This window comes from Chrysoperla carnea, chromosome 2, assembly GCF_905475395.1.
Source record: "Chrysoperla carnea chromosome 2, inChrCarn1.1, whole genome shotgun sequence".
NCBI classification, from domain to species: Eukaryota; Metazoa; Arthropoda; class Insecta; order Neuroptera; family Chrysopidae; genus Chrysoperla; species Chrysoperla carnea.
This window is the reverse complement of record NC_058338.1, coordinates 93238066-93259182: the sequence shown is the minus strand read 5'-3', so window position 1 is coordinate 93259182 and position 21117 is coordinate 93238066. Positions and strand designations below refer to the sequence as shown.

General features: G+C 29.5%; 1 protein-coding gene across 1 annotated transcript in view; it reads left to right on the top strand.

Annotated features, from left to right (window-relative positions):
• Positions 1-21117, top strand: part of LOC123293059 (connectin) — a 445382-nt gene that overhangs the window by 410712 nt on the left and 13553 nt on the right. The window lies entirely within an intron of this gene.

Sequence of the window (21117 nt, the reverse complement as noted above, 5' to 3'; positions counted from 1 at the left end):
CCAAATTTCATGAGACTTGGTATATAGAATTGATCTCAAAATAATTTCCAAATTTCACGAAAATACCTTCAATTCTGAATGAGAAGCTTTATTTGGGAACAGTCTAGAGATATCCGATATTTCAAAACGCTCTTGTCCAATTATCTAAAACCTGAATTTTTTTTGGAAAAATATTTCAAAAAATTTGGTATTTCATTCTTACTACGAACTTAACGACAATTATCTTTGGATTAATTACTTGACTTCTTTAAATTTTGATAAGGACGACGACCTTTATTGTCATTTGCGGATCTTAGAAAGCTATGTCGATTAATATCTCGGGTACAAAGCAGAGTTGTGCAGAAAAAAATTATTTTCCTGCGCAGACAATGGAGTCTCTTCCTACACATTTAAAGTCTTTTTAATAAATTATATTTAAATAATAAGCACTGTGTGTTATATAAAGGTATTTTTACGATCGTGTGTACATCGTTTTGCGTTTAAATTACCTTTTCTTCGAGAAAAAAAAATGGTTTTTTACACCATGGTTGTAATGACGTGGTAATACTTGTTAATCTTAATTTATACTGATTCATGTAGAGAGAGTAAAAACTTTCACAATTTGTGAAATATGTTTTCATGATAAATCCAATGGTTTAACATACACGAACTTTGTGTTTAGCGCTGTGACAATGAAATATTTATAGCACATATTATCATCCACTTGATTAAAGGTATAAAAACTCAAATAATAATTGTAAAAAATATTCCATTAACAAGTAAACTTTAAATAACATTCAAAATCCTCCACAAGACAGACAAAATTTACCAAACCTCTAGCTCTAGTTTGAATGGCCTCTGGAGGTGCACAAAGAAACAGAGAGGTGTCGTGGAATATCCGGTTAGAACTGTGTTCCTTTCGTATAAATAACTGTATTAGTGATTTATAATAAATATTGGTTTTGTGGTACGCTTCCTTGCAGGTTAAGTGTAATTTTTTTTTTTTTTCTCAATACTTTTTAGATTTCTGTGCGTTGGTAATTATACCATGCATATATGAAATATACATAGTATATTAAGTTTAGTCCCAAGTTTGTAACGCTTAAAAATAATGATGCTAGGAAAAAAATTTTTCATTGGTGTTCATAAAATCACCTAATTAGTCCATTTCCGGTTGTCCGTCCGTCCGTCCGTCTGTGGACACGATAACTCAAAAACAGAGAGAAAGGTGTAGCGAGAAAGTGGGAAGGAAATATCGAATATTTACAAATATACCAAAGTGGGGTATCAAATAAAAGAGCATGACGTGTACATTACAAAAATGTTATCCAACGCGAGGAAATGTGGAGAGAGGGGTGCAAGTGGGAATGTTGCCCAGCAAAGCGGGTATATTTTACGCCACGCAAAGCGGGCGGGTAACAGCTAGTGTATTAATATAGGAATATCAGTGTGAGTGTGTGTGTTTTTAAAAGTGAATATCTTTTGTTATTTACGTGACGTCAAAAAAAACAAACAATTGCGCATCAACAATGTCTATACATTTTTGTATGTGTTATGTGATAAAGAAATCAACACTGACTATGCATAGTATTTCAACAATTAACTCAGTCAATTGTTTCTTTTCACTTGTTACATTTAACTTTTATTCTACCTCCGTTATTTTTCAAGACGAACTCTACAGATTCAAAACAGAATTGACCTATGTTGCTCATTCACGAAACTTAAACTCACTTTTTACATCCTGAGCATGCTATATTTTCAACTTGATATATTTATTCGTTCGTAAGTTTGCAAACACAAAGGAATTAATTAAGTAATGTTATAAACACTTTTACTACAAATTTTTTCGTTTCATCAATATTTCTAAGCGTTAAACTTGAACATATCTATATTAAAATATACCTTGATATATGTTTCATATGAACAGCGTATAACAAATTGATGATATAGGTCAGTTTGTCGTCAAATTAAACTTATTTTAATTTCAATTATTTATTTTTTCCCTTCAGAGAGCACACATGAAGCAAGGAGAAGATGACCATTAAATTTCTGATTAATAACTTCCTGATACAGTTAATAATTGAACGAACACCGGGTTAATCGTTAATGAATAGTACAAGCAATGTTGCCAATTCATCGAACCAGGTTCAGGTGGTAATTGAAAAATGTAAAAATTGTAGAATAGGCAGGTTTACAAAATTTTTTTTATCACTTCAGGTGAAGAATTCTCACTGCACAGCAAAAAGTGAAGTTGGTTTTTAAAAATATCTAGAAAATATGAACGTTTAAAATTCCTAATTAAACAACGAAGAAGATAAAGGTTAGAGATGTCATTGTCTTATATCACCGTAGAGATTACATATAAAATACATATAAAACTTTGTTTTGCTAAAAGGAGATGGTCAACAATCTTTGAATGCTTCTAACTTCTTCGTTTTTTAATCGATTTTAATTTTACTTGGTATCATGGTATAATGTCTAGTTTAAGATTTGTAATCTAATAATACTCTCCATTGAATTACCTATTGCCTTAAAGCTTTCTCCAAACTGAGCCAACTATGAGAATCATCGTCTATTTTTCATTTTCCCGGGTACGGAACCCTATACTTGCACTTGAAACTTGGCTAAAAACATTCCCGATTCAATTATCTTTTAAAAGAAATAAAAAAATCAAAATCGGTTCATCCGGCGCTACGATGCCACAGACAGCCAGGCATAACAACCAAACTTATTACACCCCCTTTTTGGTTCAGGGGTTTAAAAACAGGTTTTCTATCGTCCATTATTTAAAACTTTCAGAAAAAATTTTCGTGATGCATGTATGAGGTGCACTACTCAGCCTCTAAAATTGAACCTGATAAATGAAATTATCAGCGGAATTGTGGTAAAACACATATATGGTATCACAATGAGCTCTATAGCCTAAGTGTGTCTTTCATGGACAGCCAATATAACCTAACCTAACCTAACCTTTTCATTTTGCCTAGTTCGGAATCCTGAACTTGCACTTGGAACTAGGCTAAAAACATTCCCCATTAAATTATGTTTTAAACGAAAAAAAAATCAATATCGGTTCATTTGGCGCTACGATGCCACAGACAACCAGACATAACGGCCAAATTTATTACACCCCTTTGTTTTGGTACAGGGGTTTAAAAAACAGGCTTCCATCTAGCGTCCATTATATAAAAATTTCAGAAAAAAATTTTCGTGATGAAAACAATAATTTTCTACTAAAAAAAATGAACAAACAAACTTTCAACATAAAATTTGACTCAGTTTTATACAGTTCTACAGTAATTTTTTTTTTGCTCCTTTTAATTAAATTGTGTATTCGTCCGTCCTCATGTATACTTACTATATAGTAACTAGTAAGTAGTAGGTAGCTTTACTAAGCTAATTTATATTATGTAGCTGTGGTTGCTATTTAACATTATTATAAAATGCTTTTTCTTGTTGTTGACTAGTAGAACATATAAGTAAAGATCATGAACCGAAAATGTTAATATTATTTTACCATATACATATAGATATATATTTTGGTGTTTCTATGTCCTCCATTCATATAACAATAATCATCATAATACAACAAACCAACCACTAATGAACCTGTATTTAGTTGAACAAAACTATAGGGAGTAAATTCCTGATCAAATTCTTATCGGACATCATTTTGCGATAGTTCTATTCTAACGTTTAATTCATGGTTAGTTGGTTACACTTTTTTTATTATACCTTGCATATATGTAATATGCAAGGTATACTAAGTTTAGTCCCAAGTTTGTAACGCTTAAAAATGTTGATGCCACGCACAAAATTTTGCTCTAGGTGTTCATAGAATCACCTAATTAGTCCATTTCCGGTTGTCCGTCCGTCCGTCCTTCCGTCTGTGGACACGATAACTCAAAAACGAAAAAAGATATCGAGCTGAAATTTTTACAGCGTACTCAGGACGTAAAAAGTGAGGTCGAGTTCGTAAATGAGCATCATAGGTCAATTGTGTCTTGGGTCCGTAGGATCCATCTTGTAAACCGTCTTGTAAAAGAGATAGAACAAAAGTTTAAATGTAAAAAATGTTCCTTATCAAAAATAAACAACTTTTGCTTGAAACATTTTTTCGTAAACATCACTGTTTACCCGTGAGGGCCCCATTTAGGCGAAAATTTTATAGTATGTACCATACTTAAATATCAGTTATGTATGTGTTATTTGATAAAGAAATCAACACTGACTATGCATGGTATTTCAACAATTAATTCAGTCAATTGTTTGTTTTCACTTGTTCAATGAATAATTTTATTGTTTTAAGTTATGGAATCATACGGAAGCCTGAATGGCTCACAATCTATTTATGAGACAATGGCGGTACACTGGCTTATTTTTTAAATGTGTACTTCCCACAAGTATAAAACCAACTCTTAATGAGCCACTAGTACTTTCAACAAGTTGTGACTTATGGTATTATTGAAACGAACCTTTTAGAAGATGTCGATATTTTGTCATGTGCAGATTTCTAATAATAACGTCATAATAAACATTCAATAATACTTTTAAAGTTAGAAATTAGAAATGTGAAGATGCAAAAGAAAAACATCAACAATTAAAGCATTATATTATACCATGTATATATGAAATATACATAGTATATTAAGTTTAGTCCCAAGTTTGTAACGCTTAAAAATAATGATGCTAGGAAAAAAATTTTGTCATAGGTGTTCATAAAATCACCTAATTAGTCCATTTCCGGTTGTCCGTCCATCCGTCCGTCCGTCCGTCCGTCTGTGGACACGATAACTCAAAAACGAAAAAAAATATCGAGCTGAAATTTTTACAGCGTTCTCAGGACGTAAAAAGTGAGGTCAAGTTCGTAAATGAGCATCATAGGTCCTTATCAAAAATTTAACAACTTTTGTTAGAAATATCACTGTTTACCCGTGAGGGCGCCAATTAGGTGGAAATTTTATAATATGTACTATACTTGATTATCAGTTATGTATGTGTAACATGTTTGTATGGGTTATGTGATAAAGAAATCAACATTGACTATGCATGGTATTTCAACAATTAACTCAGTCAATTGTTTGTTTTCACTTGTTTTTTAAATAAAACTAAAGAAAATTTGAACTACATAAGACAAATTATAAACATTATCATATTATTATTAAATCCGGACAAATAATTATTAATAATTCAAGACAGTTTCGGTAGTATCTCATAAAAGGTTCGTTTCCATAAAGTTTGTTCTTCAAAAAGTTTCGTTTCCATTATACCACAAGTCACAAGTGCACTTGTTGAAAGTGAACTAGTGGCTTTTTAAAAGTTGGTTTTATACTTCTGGATAGTACACATCTAAAATCTGAAAATCTCAAGAAAACAAATTGTAAAATTTTCTGAAAGTTTTCGAAAGATAAAGAAATAGGCTTTTGTCCATTAAGAATATATCGGTTGGATGAAAGTTTTTAATGATTAATTATGATATGTAGATAAAAAAAACCCAGAATTAATTTTTATAAAATTTAAGGATTATTATTATTATTTTAAATAAATTCTTTAAAATTATACTTCCGGATACGTGACAATATAAACACCAATCAGATGTACTTTGAATGTACTACGTCACGCCATATGAAAGGCTACTTAAGTTTACAAATACAAAAACATGTAAACTTGCAAATACTTGTAATTTGCATATACAAAAATGATTTAATGTCACGGTTTGATGTCATTCAAGACGCTATGACACACTTTTTTTTTTGTAAATAATACTTTTATAGCGTATAAAACAATTTTGCAAATAAACAAAACCATATTGCGTTGCACGGAATTGAGTTGACTTTCCAAAAAATATTGGATGATTCTTTAAGATCTTGCACTTACAATATATTTATTGATCAAATTTTTAAGTTTGACATACTATATCAAATAATATAGAGAGAAAATCTAGGGCGTAACAAAATTATAAATAACAATATTAAATTGTTGGCAACCAAACATTACTTTACTTATAGTTCAAACGTACACAAAACTCTACAGTATCGTAGAATCGTAGCTTCTAAGTAAGAACTCGTCGTAAACAAATACAAACACAAACAAATAGACCATAAGCCCACAATGAATTAAGAATTTCAATAAAAAATACTATTTAAAGAGACATCTTTGATTATACTAAAAATGGAAAATAATTTTTCTAATAAATGTCCCCTCATGCATGACATGCATGATTTTTATAAAAGCTGCAAATACTTAATTAAAAATACCAGGATGATTAAATGCGCCTCAAGCTTTTACAAATAGTCAATTTATATATGTGTGAGATTATAACCCTAAAATTTTTTTTTTTTTAAGAACCATTTCATTTGCTACAATTTGAGAATTGTATCTGTGAAACAATAGTTTCCAAGATAAAGCATTTTATCAATGTTATATAGAGTTCTATCAAAACTGAGTGGCACTGAACAAGAGAGAGTATAGATACGAGTGCACATACATATACATCATACACTCTCTCTTGATCGGTGCCACTTTGTTTTGATTTAGCTCTACACGAGAGCTTTTGTCAAATCCGGTAGTTCTGATTTTCGGAAACTTGTTTATGGCGTTGATCCATTCAATAATCCTGATATTAAAATAAGTTTATGACCTAGAGAGCAGCACAATATTATTTTAATATAGAAAAAATCGTCAAAAATTCGACTATAGCCCTATAGCCCTAAAAGCGACTAAAGCCCTAAAAACTAGTTTTTGGCACCTTTTCAGGATGAAAATAACTATCGAATTTGATGCATGCTCTGATGTATAAAGTTACTGAATCAACTATAATGCCTACCAAAGTAATTCCTATGTTTTTAACCGACTTCAAACAAAAACGAAAGAGGTTCTCAATTCGACTGTATTTTTTTTATGTTTGTTTCCTAAGAACTTTTGATTGGGTGAACCCATATTGATGATTCTTTATCTATTTGAAAGCTCGTACTTTTCTTCCATCATGGTTCTATTTCAATTTGGTCCAGTTCTGACAATGGTATCCATGGGAAAACCATATAAGTATGTGCGCGACAAATGGACGAATAACTCAGTATCACGCCAACCGATTTCGATGATTCTTTTTAAGTGACAAATTAGTGTACTTACAGATTCACTAAAAATCATAAAATAAAAAACTTTGAACAAAAAACAAAACCGACTTAAAAAAAAAAACAATTCAAAAACAAGTTAATATGCACTAAAAAGTAAAAAATAACGATAATATAATGTAGTTATAATTATTGTTATTTTTGGAGTCGGTGTGAGCCAAGTTAATGTAGCAAACTGTTCTGTCTCAATTGTTTCCTTGGCTGACACCGTCTCCAAAAATAACAATAATTATAACTACATTATATTATCATTATTTTATTACTTTCTAGTGCATTTTAATTTGTTTTGGAAAAGTTTTTCTTTTGAAGTCGGTTTTCTTTTTGTTAAAAGTTTTTTTTTCATCCAAATATTCATTGTAAGCATTTAATTAATTACTTGAGAATTTTTTAACATACATGCCCATCTCATGAAACATATAATTTATGGAGTGTAAACAACAAGTGGCTCTAACGTAGCTTGTCATCAATATATTGACAAATTTTATATCAGTTTTTATACCATGTATATATGAAACATTCATAGTATATTAAGTTTAGTCCAAAGTTTGTAACGCTTAAAAATAATGATGCTGATGATGAGAAAACAAACTTTGTCATAGGTGTTCATAAAATCACCTAATTAGTCCATTTCCGGTTTTCCGTCCGTCCGTCCGTCCGTCTGTGGACACGATAACTCAAAAACGAAAAAAGATATCGAGCTGAAATTTTTACAGCGTTCTCAGGACGTAAAAAGTGAGGTCAAATTCGTAAATGAGCATCATAGGTCAATTGGGTCTTGGGTCCTTAGGACCCATCTTGTAAACCGTTAGAGATAGAACAAAAGTTTAAATGTAAAAAATGTTCCTTATCAAAAATTAAACAACTTTTGTTTGAATTATTTTTTCGTTAACATCACTGTTTACCCGTGAGGGCGCCAATTAGGCGGAAATTTTATAATATGTACTATACTTGAATATCAGTTATGTATGTGTCACATGTTTGTATGTGTAATGTGATAAAGAAATCAACACTGACTATGCATGGTATTTCAACAATTAACTCAGTCAATTGTTAGTTTTCACTTGTTTTAATTTCTTTTCTATAACTTAATATCGATAATAAAATCAATCTTATTCTGGAGTCTTCATTCAATTATAAAAAAAATAAAAACCATATTTCAACACTTTCGATAGATGCAAACTTTCTGCCATTTGTACCCATGTATTTTCATGTGTGCGACAAACAAATAAATAATCATCGAACAACACAATAATAAATGAGCTGACGGTCTCCATATACAGTAGGTAGGTAACACAAATAATAAAATTATTTATATGAATATTATTACAATTTAGTAGAGATCGGATATCAAGATGTATAATATGTATTATATTTGTTTCCGTTATTAATATTTTATTACTTATATATCTACTACTTGTACGTTGTACATTAAAATACAAAATTATATATACATAATATAACACAAATGCTAATGAGTGAAGTTTTATGTTGTTGTTTTGCTTTCAAAATAATAAATAAATGTATAAATAGCGATATTTATATAATAGCTATACTGGATAGCGACCTGTACAAAGTGGTTTGAAAAATCATATCCATTATTATTAAGGATGTATGAGCATGACAACAATGTTTGATTTAAAGGCTCAAAATTTGTTTGTAGGTAGTCTTTAACTCAAAGAATATGTGGTTAAAATTTCAGCTTAGGTAACCGTGCAAATTTTTAAGAAAAAAGTAATTAAAAATCGATATAAAATACATTGGCTCTTATGGAGGAATCTCAAAAAACGACATATTTTGGAAGTTTTTGATAATTTTCATTTGGAATGAATGAAAACAAATTTTAAAAAAAACTTTTTAATAGAAAGTAAACATACTAGCAATGAATTAGAAAAGAAAAAAACTAAGTGTCACCGTTCATATAAGGGATGTAAGAGCAGGGTAGATTAAGGGTTGAAATTATTTTTATCTTATTTTCAACTTTGATGATGAATTTTGTTATAACTTCATGAATGTAGACGAAAAATAAGAATACAATTTTTCGATATGTGTCTTGGTTTTCGAAATATCGAAAGCTAAATAATTAAACAAAATTTTCAATTTTCGATATTTTGAAAATTAAGCCAGATATCGAAAAATTTTATTCTTACTTTTCGTCTTATATCGTCAAGTAATAATATAAATTTATCATCAAAATTGAAAATATCTATTATTAAATTTGTGCCCCCACTACCATACTCATACATCCTTAAGAGTTGATTAAGTTAGGAATAAAAATTTTCAATTTTAAAAATCTACCCATTTTGTAATAATAGGTAAAGTCAAAAGTGAAATAATATTTATGAAAAACTTCAGCATAGATTCGAAAAATTATTTTCTGAACTTAATATCGCTATGAAACTAAACAAAACACCAATCACGTACTGATGAAACACGTCAAAACTACTTGATGCTTGATTATATCATGCTTGACTATATCAGTCCTATATATTTAAACGAGCAGTTCTTGTATATATATTTCTACAATCTCGGAAACAGCTCCAACGATTTTCATGAAATTTAGTATGCAGATTTTCAGGAAATTTAGTATGACTCTTCCTGACACCTATTGACGAGTAGTAATGCTATTAATTTTTAATTGGGAGCAACTAACTACTTTACAGACACTGCAACACTGAAGCTAGATTTGTCCAAAATAAAAAATACCGAGTGATGTCTGAATGGCCCTGTACCAAAAATATGCCACCATCATCTATTTTCTACAAATTTGATAGCAGCACCAATATTACATAAAAAAAAGATAGAAGATGATTGCAAAATTTTGTGCCGAGCGCATGACATCTCACGCATGCATTTGTCGTTGTGGAGGAACAAAAACAGCTGATGCTCGTGAAGAGAAGAGAAAAATAAAGTTAGTCTCGACTCGAAAGTAAATCAACGACTGAAAGAACATCAACTCAGCTAGGGGTCTCGCAACATCTTCAACTCAATTAACATCAAGAAAACATCAATGGAGTATTCACTATAATAACAAAACAGTTTCCAAATAGTGGAAAGAAATCGGACTCGTGATTATTATTGGTGGAAGCTCCGAGTTCGATTTTTCAAGCGTATTTTAGGAAGTGTTTTAGGAGCAACCTCAGTCACCCAGGTACTTTTTAATCTAAGAATGTATGACCATGACAACAATGCCTTCTTTACAGGGTCAATATTTTTACTCAAAGAAAATGTTTTTAAAATTTCAGCAAAGGTATTCATGAAAATTTTTAAGAAAAAATTATTATTGAAAATCGATATAAAATACCTTGCTCTAATAGGAAAATGTCAAAAAACGACATATTTTGAAAATGTTTAATAATTTTCTCTAGGAACGAATGAAAAAAAAAAAATTTAATAGAAAGTAAACGTATAAGCAATAGAAGTTTGCTAATAGAATGCTTTTAAAATGAACAAGAACCTATTTCAGATTACCGCTTCGAAGTCACTAAATTTGAGAAGACATAACAGTACCTAAACTTTTTTAAAAAAGCGATAATTTTTTGGATATACACTGTATTTCATATATAAATAATTTGATATATTTTCCATAATTTAAAGAACATAAATTTTAAAATAGAGTGTAGCCATAGTACCTACCTATACATCTAGATATAAATAAAGAAGTTATTTGTACGTATTCGCCACAATGATGAAAATTAAAATTGAAAATTTCATCAGTTATTATTTCAAAACTAAGTTTCCGTTATATAATACATACGTCAAAGTCCTATACGTATGTACAATATTAAAATTTGTTGCTAATTTATAGTTCTATTAACAATATAGCAATAAAAACTATTGGAACAATACAGACCGTTTAGTAAATATCCAATAGATCGATTTACCCAGGATAGAGATCAGGAAACGAAAAATGGAAAAGTTGTTCAGACTTAAAACTTACTATTTTTGTTTTTGTACTCAATTTTGAATACAATAATTAAAGCCAATAATCTTTTGAATAGAAAAATTAATATACTATTATTATAGCTAGATTTTTTTCTTTCCTACCCTTATCTTCCTTATTCCTTTATCAAATTCCATGATTCACCCCTCATTTTCTAGCTTATTATGTTTTGGTTTGACCAAAAATATCCTCACGGTCTATAAATGTACCACTTAAGTAAAACCACTCTAGACAAATAATTTGAACGAAAAAATTATCATAAATTTAAATAATGAGTTAACTTGGCAAACATGTTAATTTGGTGTTTGTTGTTTCTAGCCACGGGTACAGGGTAGCCACGGATTACGGTAACTACGAGAGTGGAATCCGCACAGGTCGTTAAGATACAAAGGCGTACACTATAAAGACAATAATAATAGAGATATAATATATAAGCGATTAATTTACTACTTTACTTTTTACTTATATTAAATTATTTTATTAAAAAAATTAAATCCTAATAATATTTTTCTGTACGGCTTATGCCTAAGCGATACATTTTCAGACAGTGAGTTTATTTTTCGTTATTAGCCAGCACGTTAAGCAAGAAAATTCGAGGCAAATCATGGAATTTAGAGAAATAATATATGAGATTAAAGAGAATTAAAACAAGTGAAAACAAACAATTGACTGAGTTAATTGTTGAAATACCATGCATAGTCGGTGTTGATTTCTTTATCACATTACACATACAAACATGTGACACATACATAACTGATAATCAAGTATAGTACATATTATAAAATTTCCGCCTAATTGGCGCCCTCACGGGTAAACAGTGATGTAAAATATTCGTCTAGATCTGGCAAAATCAACTAAAAATCATAAAATGTTATCAATAAAACTCGAACACATAAAACAATTTTATAAATTCTTTTCAGTCAATGGTCATACCTACACTTAAGTAACAAAACAATAATTATTACAAATAATAACTTTAGAGTATAATCAGTCTATTACCTAATTATCAAATCAGTCGTCAGTCATTCGTAATAAACTGTTAATTATCAAATAAAAAATAAAAAAATGTCGTATTCATAATTGTGCTTGGTTTGACTGCAAAGTAGATAGAGGTAGATCATCTTCCGATTCTGAATCTTACTTAAACTTACTCTTTAGTAACGAACTTTTTCTGACACGACACGATTAGAACGTAGTTAGTATGTTTTAACTCTACTAAAATGCCATCATTTGAGAAGTAGAAAAACAGTAACAAACGTCAAAAATTACTAAATAATATTAAATATTTTTAATCATTTTTGTATTGATATATATCATAAGAATTCATGTGATATATATTGGATATATATCGGATATATATCATGATATATATCCATTGATATATATATATCCTCAAACCCTGAGGTATTATAAGGTCAATCTTCACCCATCTGATAACCAGATGAGACATTTTTTTTTGGAAATTTTATTGTATTTAAAACACATTTATCATAGTTTTACTCTCGAAAAGTGTTCATGGTTATTTTTTAATAAATTAAAGTAAATTAATTTTATTAAGCATGAACGGTTTTTTCAGACAAGCCTACATCATGTCGTAATTAAATTATCTTTCTTCTGATACCAATTTAGATTGGTTAACAGATTAGTGTTGTCGCCTAAACTGACTTACCTGTTCTAATAGTTGAACAGATGTACACCGATAGCCAGTAACACTTTTCGATAGAAAAACTATGATAAGAGTGCTTAAAAATCAATAAAATTTCATAAAAATATGTCTCATCTGGTTATCAGATGGGTGAAGATCGACCTTATACCGTCTCTTGTACTAACTGTCAGAATAATGATACCAGCAAATAATACGATTAAGTTGATTTTTCTTCTTTGTTGTCTATTTATTATACCCCTAAAAAAAGTTTAATGTTAGTATCAGTTTTTTGATGTGGTACATTCATCAATCACAAAAAGACATTATATACATAATATATATATTAAAAAATAGAAATGAAAGAAATTTAACGTTTATATTTGCAATTCTACTTATAATACACTTGTGAACAAATAAATGGATTCCATATTATAATTCGTTCTGATTTGTTTGCTGGTTTGGAGGTAGAAACCAAGGAAACTAAAAGTATTTCAATCGATCCAGCTTGCCATGAATTTTGAGAAAGTATTATTATAATTGTCAATTTGTTCTATTTGACAAAATTGTATGTTTGAAATTTAAAAATATTGAGTTGTGAATGTTATCAGAAGATAAAGATAACAAAGATAATTTAATAAATATTCTGATCAAACCAAAATGTATGTCTTTTTTAAACTAATATTACAATTTATTCATACAGTAAAAATTAAAAGTAGTTATAAAAGTAGAATCAAACAAGTATTTGACTTCTAAAATTAATATCTTAAATTTTCAGAGAAATATGTTGTAAATAAAAAAAGCAAATGCTACATTTTTAATGTACCAAGATACGAAAGGAATGTAGTTCCTACGGGGTGTTTCACGACACCTCTCGGTCCTTTTTTCTTGTTCGGTTCAGGATTAAAATATGCAAATTTTTTTTTTCGTTTTTAACCTGTTAGCACTAGCGATATGAGCATTTTGTTCACGCTCGATTTACAACATATGTAAGGAACTTTTATTTTTCAAATGTGGTTAAAACTTCTTCTATCTTCATATTATTTTATCAATTCACGAATTATGACTTCTCAGATTTTTTCAACCTATCTTCAGTTTTTTACTTGCATGTTTTTGCTACTACTTGTGAGAATTTCTCTCCGAACGAGAATAAAGGTGTTAGCAAAAAAATATTAACTTCGGAAATTTTTAGTTAAAATTATTTAGATTAGTTCTTTGCTCAAATGTTTTCACTCTCAAACATTATTCAATAATCACGTAATCAAAGTATTTTTAATTATCTATTATAAAAAATCTCTAATCACTGGACTAAATACTACCGAAACTATTGTATACCCAGCGGACAGTAATAGATTAATTAGGTGATTTTATAAACACCTGTATGAAATACTAAAAATCGTTTTTAATTAGTAGATTTGAATTGATTGAAAACTATCCGTTCAATTGAAAAATAAATTAGATTATTATAATGTTAATTTTTACTACACGAATAAAACTTTTTTATCGATAGAAAAACAACACCTTACCTTCGTTTATCTTCGAAAAACCGCAAAACCGAATACTGTTTAAACATATACACTTGAAAAATTCTCGTAAAACTTTATCATCTGTTATTTCGTTAATTCAAAATCAAATATTGAATTTGAATGAGTTTCAATACTCACGACTGTCTGGTAACCATGATGCCTGTATGGTATTTTGATATGAGAAAGATAAGGATAGTAATGGAAGATTCGATTTAATAAATGGAATAAGTATATATATATATATATATATATATATATATATATATATATATATATATATATATATATATATATATAAATGTAATGTTTTTAATTCATTTAGATGTAAATTTTTTCGTTTCACTATTTTTTTAAAGTTTTTTCATATACACAAAATGACTTATGCCAATTTTAAATTCTAATCAAACTGATTACAATTTTTATGGAGAAAAGAATCGTATTTATAGTTAGTATTTCATAATATCCAATGTAAACCTGGTATGGGTACCGGGACACAGAGATATTCCAGGAAATTGTGAAGCCGGCGCGCTTGCCAGAAATGGCACAATACTGCCGGACACAAGCATCCGTAAATATCCGGGAGTTCTATTTGCGAACTGCAAGTTGCTTCTCAGAAAGGATATTTTAAAAAAGGCCAATCTTAGATGGAGGGAGGAACGTACTTGTGGTGCTGCAAGATAGATATGGTCTGAGTACAATCGTAGGTGTTCCGAAGATCTTATATCACTTCCAAGGGCCTCTGTTCGCAAAGTTGTTAAGGCTATTACTGGACACTAATTGGGCAGCAGGCATGCTGAACGCCTGGACCTGACAGTGTATCAAGACTACTGCAGAAGCTGTCACAGTGGTGAGGAGGAGGAGACTATATCTCATCTTCTCTGTCACTGCTCAGCTCTTGCCATGAGGAGATGGACTTTCTTGAGCCAGCCTATCTTTGTCTGTCGACGTCAAGGCTCTCCTGCTGTTCTTAAACTGCTCCAAATGTTTCATGGAGTAGTGGTTGGGGATGGGCCAACCCTTTTTCGTATCACAACGGACCCTATGGTATAAGTGTGACCATAGGGTTACTGCCACTCTAACCTAACCTAACCTAGTATTTCATAAAATAAACATAGAATGTATTATGTGCAGAAATTAAGTCCTGAATGGGAATCGAATTCACAATTTATGGTATTACGGGCCATCATTTTTAAACCAGAGATACATGGATATAACAACAGAAATGGCATAAAATTATATGGATTCAAAAAGTTCTGCATCGGTTGAACACACAACCTGCTTCGAAGATGATTTTTATTTATATTTAACCCTCAGGGAGTGGAAGTGAGGATGAAATTTTGTACATAGAAAAGTCATATAAATAATTTTATAGACAAATACAGATCAACGTTTGTCTAAATATCGTGTTACTAGTTTTTTTTTTTTTAATAATTTCTTGTGATTTATAATATTTACTTAAGCTAATTCTAATTATTATTCTCACAAGCAGTATGTTAGGAATGTTTCTTTATTAATCGAAAATCTGAAGCTATATTTAATCGTTCTACGAAAAATTTGAATCAATGGTTATAATCATAGATAAAATATTTATATTATACTATAGATAGGCATCTCTATCATCACCAAGGAAACTTGAGATTTAGTTCTCACTCCATTCACGAGATAGCGCTTCAATCAATTGACCGCCTTTTTTAAAATACTCAATGCCAAATTCTAAATACAATTTATATTTTTACTTTTTTTTGTTTTACTGTTTTAGAACATGTTTTGGTATCAAATTTTTACTTGAAATGCTATCAAATATCTTTTTTCCAAATCATGTGCTTAAAACAGTAAAACGAAAAATAATTAAATATTTTAAAGAAAAAAAAAAACGCTTTTAAATTATAAAATAAATTTATTAAACAACTAATCTTTACAAGTAAAAATTTTAAATCGTGTTTCTTACAACTAAAATTAAAACTAATAAATGTTTGCATCCGTGTTTGCATTTTCCAATCTTTTAAGATATGTTTCATTTTTATCTTTCAACTTTCGAGCAAGTTTTAACATATCTTTCGCAATATGGTAATATTTTCTTGCTGTTTTCGATAGTTCTTTCACCCTTCTCACATTTCCTTCTTTTAGTAAATAGATTTTTTTCTTTAAATCTATGAAAATAAAATATAGATTTTTGATAAAATAGAAAAAAAAGAAACAAGGTTGGCAACAAACCTATTTGAAACGCAGGTCGAATTTGTTCTTATTCGATATTTATGGCCATAATCTTTCGACTCGTAGAAGCAATAGGCGATCCTAAAAATTGATTTCATTTAAATTTGCCGTTATTGATAAAAATTAATAAAAAAATTTTTGAACAACAATTAAAAAACTCATATTCTATATACATAATATTATGATTTTAGGTGTCAAATAGTGAAAAAGTACAAAAGCTCCTAAATTTCAATAACAATTCCATTTTTTGTGATTTAATAAAGTTAAATTGAATCCAAACAGATTGTAAATGAGCACAAAATATGCCTTCTCCTGAAAAATCATACAGAATTGGATGGTGGTTCGCTATCAAAAGTTCTCCTTTAAAATAAACGCTAATAAAAGCTAAATTTTCCAAGCGGTTTAAGAAAATAAACTTGTGTTTCATGGCGATTTATTCAGTAGACATAACAAGTTAAAAAATCCATTAATGAATATTTAATATCTCTTTATACAATAATAAATTAAACATACGTTAGTTACATAAGGATTTTAACTTACTACTTAAGTGGAGGCTAGGAAAAGCATTAGGCTTTAAGTTAGTTCGCAATTTTCCTGTTGAAGCCTGGAGTTTCATTTCGTCGGCGAAATGTAAATCGCAGACACGATAGTTTTCACGTTTCGAGTATTCGATGGCCGTTCGACCAATCGCTATTGTCCAATTTTTAAACTTCTGAAAAATTAAGTCTTTCAAGAATATTTCTATCCAAGTTAACAATTTTTTTACTTACCTCAAAATTCTTAGGAATCACATGTAAACTAATATCCTTCTGTGTTTTTACACAACCTTTCACACAACAATGAAAAACCATCGTAATATTTATTTAATTTTTAATTAATATTTTATTTGACACTATTGCAGATAAATTTTTGTATAGTCTGTCAAATTTGACCAGGCAACTATGATCAAAATGATTGTAGAAATTTAGAAAGTTTATGTGATACATACAACGTTTTTGTAATATTCATTGCCTATACTGTATAAATTAAGAACTTGATCTACAGTAGTGAAATCTTTTGAACAGAGTGATAAGTTTTTGGAACTCACATGGTAAAAACAGTTCAAGTTTCTTATCTATATTATAATTAGTTGTCTATGGTTATAATGCTATATTTGTAAAGTTCGAAGCGGCAGAAATTTTCAAACCATTGAAGATAAAAACTTAAACTATTTAATAGATTTCTAAAGCAAATACAGTAGTCTAAGATCCCAATTAGGATCGACCTTCACCCATCTGTTTACCGAATGAAAGTCATTTTTTATGAAATATAAAATGTTAACAAATATCCCTGCAATGGGTTGCCTAAAAAAATGTGGTCAAGACTACTTTTAGTGAAAATATCAAGAGTAAAATTTTTTGAAATTTTTCACTGACTTACATATCTAACGAATATTGATCTACTCGAAAGTAAAAGCCATAAAGAATATGCAGCAGCTTTGCTGTCTGCCTCTTTTCGTTCACTATTTTCGCATTTATACAAGTTGTGAATAGTAATTACGTTCATCTGTTACTTCATGGCCTCACATATATAAAGATAATTTTATTGCAAATACGGTGCTATATGATTGTCAACAAAATATCAGTCAAAAAATAAAGTTTACAAGCTTTCCAAGTTTTGATATTTTTATTAAAAGTTGTCGGGACCATATTTTTTAGGGCAACCCACAACAGGGATATTTGTAAATATTTTACATTTCATAAAAAATAACTTTCATTCGGTAAACAGATGGGTGAAGGTCGACCTTAATTCGGATCTTGTACTACAGTATAAACAATTTTCTTACAAAATCCAATATCATAGAATGAATATTTGCTACTAATAGTTACGGTTCTATAAAATATCTATTAAATTTTTTCTTTCCTGTCATAGGCACACATGTTCTTCATGAACAATTCCTGAACAATTGAATATTTTCAAAAATATCCAAGTGGTGGGGAATCAAATAAAAGAGCATGACGCCAGGGGATAGGGAGGAAGAGGTGAAAGTCTGGTATCAAATAAAAAAAAATTGGCAGTCGTTGGAACTGCCGATAGAAGTGAAAACTTAGAACTTTTAGTATAAATATTTGAAATTTCATAATATTTGAATAAAAATTATCAATATCTATCTGGTTTTCAGATCTATTGACACTCCGAGCAACAATTATAAGCATGTTTATATGGTTTTTTATTATTTAAATATATCACGGGCTGTACAAGATTATGGCAAAATATAAATACAATTCAATTAAAATAACAATTAATATACAATCATAGGATTTTTGGGGGAATATTTTTTATTTACATAAATTTCAATGTACTTGATTATATACGCGAACCCATAACTTTTACCCCTACCAAAAAGTGCCCAACGTCGCTAAAGAGGTTTTCACTTCAAAAAGCATCATGTGTACATTAAAAAAGTATAAGTTACATGAAAATTAGTTCAATCGTTTAAAATTTGCGAACTCTTTTATCGGAAGTTTATAAAATTTCCTACTTCTCATCTATTTCCGTGCAACCATAATGTCCCACACCGATGTATAGCGGGCTAGTTATTTATAATTTCCTATTACATGAATAAAAAATTTTAAAATGCCGAAAGACATATGAGATTACTTTTATAAAAATTATTAACCAAAAATTAAACAATAATAAAAAACAGATTAAATTTCGAGCATTATGGTAGAATATGAGAGATTTATGTAAGATGCGCTGGTGCGTCTGTACTACTCTTGATGGACTAAGCGAAATTCTTTTAATATATTTTTGTCGAAACAATGATTTCTTTCAACTTTTCAAGTTCTCTCTCTGTGATGGTTAATAGCTCGTTTTGTAATTAACCACAAAAAAAAAAATTAAATATAAGTTGCAGAGTTTGATGGGAGACATCGGATTCTCATGTGAGAACTCTTTAAATTAGAAAGTTGATCCCCATAAAAAAAATTAGTTTGCTTTCGGAGAAAATGCGGCTTAAAATATGTCATTAAATTGATCCTCCCTGTAAATATCACATTACTATATTTTATCCTTAGGGATGTAAAGACTTCTCTAACTTCCTCTATTCATTTTTGACCTTTCTTTGTTTGTGAAAACCTAACTACCATAAAAATACGATACCGCATTTGGAGCGAAATATGCTCCGATGACGAGAGAATCGAAAACCTATATGATGTCTAGGGGAAGACTTCAAGGTAACCATGAGCGATCAAGAGAACAGGGACGAATATTCACGGTTGATATTTATAAAGTTTATATTATCCAGCGAAGCGGACAAGTACCGATTAGTAATAATAATTTATTTTTATAAATTAACAAAAATAAAAATGTTCACCAGATATATTGAGAGTAAATATTATTTATGATTTTTATCCGTGTCTTCCGCCAACCGTCGTAATAATGTAATTTTTTCGGTGTACTTTTTTTTTATTGAAAAATGTAGATTCATTTTACATTTTAATATTATCATGGGAAACATTAATGGTTTTTTCTACAACAGAATAATTTATTAATATGTGTAGTTCATTGAAATAGAAGTGTGAGAAATGTTTTCTATAATATTGTGAGTTTGTTCAATGTTGAATGTGGAAAAAACCGATTCTCAAACAAATTTGATATGTTATTATTGGTTTTACTTTAATTATCTCAATTAATTAAATATTAAGAAACTTTATGAGCGAAAACACGTAAAATATAAAATTTTGGAAATCATTTGAATAGGAAGAAGGATTATCTTGGATTATCTTGGAAAATAATTATCTTGGCTATTAGCCTCAACAACGCTTGTTGATTTTGCACATGGAAGATTCCCTCCTTATTCAGGACAAGAAATCTGTTGGAACTGTAACCAACAGTTGGCCAGGTTGGATTAGTTTAATGAACAATTCTTAAGATGTTAAGAAGAATAAGTCTTTACAGATATTTTTGTTACGACTAATTTGATTTATTACTTCTTTCGAACAAAGTTACTCCGATACTTCTATGATCTTGATAAACACTTAGACATCTTTTGATGAGATTTTATTCATTTGATTGGCAATTTTTCCATTAAAAATGATTTCTTTTGAGGGACAAGTCTTGGCACATAATATAAATGTCAGCATGTACGAGCACCAAGGCAATTTGAAATAAAAAGCTGGAATTTTTTGAAATGAAGTTGGAAGTCTAAATCAACTCAAAATTTCAAAAGGGGATATCTGGAATAATTTTCAAAATATTGAAAATTGAAAATGTTGTTTATTATTAATCAAAAACCAAGGCAGATATCGAAAATATTTTTTCGTTTAGATTCATGAAGTTATAACAAAATTCATCAGCAAAGTTTAAAATAAGGTACAAATAATTTGAAATATAAATTTGCCTTGGTGCTTGTACTACCTTAATCCGAAGAATGGTTTTTTTTTTTTCAAGCTTCAATTTTTGACACTCTCGGTAGTAACACTGCTTGCTCTTAAAGCTTTATCCACTAACATAGATTACATTAGCATAGATTATTTATACTCCTATACTGTATCCTTTTAAAAAAAAAAATTCCTTTAAAAAAACACAATATTAATATTTTTGAAAAACAATACATATTGCCATCCACCGCAGCAAAGACGTCAAAATATAGAAGTGGGAGTAATAGCAAGGGGGAAATATTTAATGAAAATATATATATAT